This window comes from Ananas comosus, linkage group 7 (assembly GCF_001540865.1).
Source record: "Ananas comosus cultivar F153 linkage group 7, ASM154086v1, whole genome shotgun sequence".
Lineage (NCBI taxonomy): Eukaryota > Viridiplantae > Streptophyta > Magnoliopsida > Poales > Bromeliaceae > Ananas > Ananas comosus.
The window spans coordinates 8523700-8526954 of record NC_033627.1 but is presented as its reverse complement, the minus strand read 5'-3'; the positions used below and the strand labels follow the sequence as shown (position 1 = coordinate 8526954).

General features: G+C 34.8%; 1 long non-coding RNA gene across 1 annotated transcript; it reads right to left on the bottom strand.

The window, feature by feature from the left end:
- LOC109713526 lies at positions 2267-2920 on the bottom strand. Its single transcript, XR_002217113.1, has 2 exons — positions 2636-2920; positions 2267-2438 (listed from the first exon to the last, which is right to left on the bottom strand). It is a non-coding gene; the product is annotated as an uncharacterized LOC109713526 (long non-coding RNA).

Here is a 3255-nt window from a genome sequence, read left to right as displayed (position 1 = left end):
AAGCAGCTCACTCATCCGAAGCCTTTCAGGCTTTAGTCGATTCTGGTCGAAGTCTAATCCTCGAGTTTCGAGAATTCACTTCCTTACACAGACAGACTCCAAGATGCTAAGTTAAAGGAACTACTCCTAGAAAAAGCAGTAAATGCGAGAAGAAAGATGCAGGAAAATAAAGGTGGTCTTTTGTGCGTAGGGACGAAGACCCCTTTTTGGGGTATTATTACCCTATTTATAGGTAGACCCCCTTGGTCAATTATTGTTCTTGCACGATCGGTCACTATCTACTCATATTCCGGACCACTTCTAGCCGATCGGAACCGCATGTAACCGCTTGCGATTACCGTAACTTCCTTCAATTGGCGCACTACATTTTTTCGGTGCCCCCGATACACGACCCAATGGATGCTCTTGAAGGGAATATTCGCACCTAAATCAAATCCGCGCCTAATTGGCTCAACAGTAGGGCTACTTTACTCTTATGGGTATAGAGCCCTTCGTACTCATAAGTTGTTTTCTATGTTGGGGCTTTTGAATCGACGATCCACACCGTTAAACGCATCTAGAGTATTTTAAACTTTTAGAAAATAAATTTCGTAATTGTTTGAAACTATTAGAAAGTCCACCAAGCGGGTATAAAATGAGCGGTCAAAATCAAACGACATCTCAAAAATAGATGATCGGATCCTTCAATTTAAGATCAGAGTTATTGATCTTTATTTAGGTAGTGAATAGAATTTTCTATCAAAAAATTCAACCTATTCCAATTTTTTTACGCTGTTAAACTAGCAAATATCTCATACCGGTCGTTAAAAATTGTCAATTTTGTGAGCTTTTGATCGTAAGGTAAATAATATCGAAAAATAATAAAATTTGAATTCTAGAAGTTTTAAATACTCTAGATAATGTTTAACGATATGGATCGTCGATTCGGAAGCTTATATATAGATAATATTATATATATATATATAATATATATTATTATATTAATTATATATTATATATATAGCAACTTAAGCCCCCAGAGTTTTAATTTTTCCATCTAGCCCTGATCTTCATTTGCCGATACTTTCAAATATGAACAATATATAGACTATTTTAAGATGGTTTTAAGCATTATTAATTGTTGAAAATAGCATCCTTATAATTAAATATCATTTTTCTTGTAGTGATATTACAGTGAATGTGATGAACACTAAAAACAAAAGAGTCCTGCTAGCTAGGTCTACGTTTCATTTGGGTTATATTTTATAACGTTACTAATTCAATAGCCATATTTTGTCTACAAGTCTCATCACTTTAATTAATTTGAAGGCACTACAACAGAATTAGGTTATAGGGACACATATTTGGAACACTTTTGAGTAAGTGTCCCATTTATGCTAAAACTTAAAAACACATATACTAATACCTAAATATAAAGCCCAATCCAACCAAAAATAAAAGATTACTCTACTCAACCCACCACACCCAGTCCATTCAGCCCGATTACAAAAAAAAAAAAAAAAAAAAAAAAAAATCAATTACCATCTTTTCTTCTCTCTTCACTCAATCCACTGAAATTTTAGACGAAGAGGCTTTACTGTCGTCCTCCTCCGCCACCGCAGCCAACGAGATAGAATTTTGGCGGTTGCTAAATGCTTAAATAAGTGTTGGTAAATTAGCAGCACTCTTTTAGGTTATAGCGACACTCTTTAACTGTCACTATATACCTAGCGACCCCACATATAGCAACACTTTTTAAAAGTGTCGGTAATTTTAGCTAGCAGCACTTTTTTGACATGTGCCTATATTTAAAAGTGTCGCTATAAACCATTTTTGTTGTAGTGAGGTTAGAGCTAGCATTATTTATGATGACATTATTCAACCATTCAAGGGCTTCTTTTGCAATTTTTGTCAGTTTACGAATTAATTAACTAGTATAAACTCGTTCGCTAGCTGATGCATTCTTTTTTTTGCTTTTTTCTTTTTTCCTTTTTCTTCTTTTTTGGTAACATGACGTACGAAAATAGGGAGGCAAAGATACTAGCTACCATAGGTTTTATTTCTTATTGTTGGGTTTCGGTAGATATAGCTTTTTCTTATTGTTTTCACTCTGATTTTGTGATCTGTTGTAAAATAGAGTGTCCTGAAATTGTGCCATTAATTAGAATCGATCAGTTAATTATTTTTTGCACAGGATCTTTACTGACCGAAACTCTCTCAACTCGATCGGAGATCAATCACAAATTAATAAAAAGAGAACTTTCATGAAGAAATAACAGAAGAAATATATAGCAAAAACCAAGTAAGATATTTTATTATTATTTATTTTATATCACGATATCAAAGCCATTATTTATATCGAGGAAGAGAGCAAGAGTACATAATTTTAACTCTTCCATGCAGTAACAGCACTAATATATATATATATAGCTTCATGCATGCTTCACCATCTAGCCGGCCTGGATCAAAAGAACAAAAAAATTGCAAAAGAAGAATGCGTTGAATTAATGCTCATCATACAGATTATAAACACTAGACAATTTAGGAGAAAAATCTCTTGGAGGGTGAGAGGGATTAAAAAATAAAAAAAAAGAAAGAAAAGAAAAAATAAAGAAAAAAAAAAAAAAAAGAAAACAGAAAAGAAACGAAGGTTCACCATTAATATGATCATTTGGACATCTCAAAGTGCTCTTCGCCGTAGATCTCCTCCTTGATCTTCTGGACAGTCCCTCCCTCGTTCATCTCTTCTTCCTTCTTGTGCTCCTCCTTCATCCTGTACTCCTCCTTATCACGCCCTGCTTTGTACTTCCCTTCCTCTTTCTTATCCATGTGGAACTTATCCTCAATCTTGTGAACTATAGCCGACATTTTCTCCTCCTGATCTCTTTTCTATTCTATGCAATATATATTAATTGTCCTACGTATGTGATGGTCTTGTGCATTTCCTCCGCCCCTCTATATATATACATATATATTATATATATAGAGAGAGAGAGAGAGCTGAGCATAACTCTTTCTACTTTTTATAATTAAATTTGCTGTATGTATGTGGGGTTATGTAGCGTTATTTTATTTGCTCTTATATATATATTATGATCAGCTGTTCTGCGTGCAATGGGATCACCTAGCTAGCTAATTATAAACGGGCGCTTGGAAACCGCAGGATGCCGCTGAGTTCTAGAACTGATGAGAATCTGCAGCGTGGCTGCGGGCGGAATGCTGTCATCCATGTTGGTGCGGCGTGTCCGCAACTGTAAGAACAGATTTGAAAAAGTT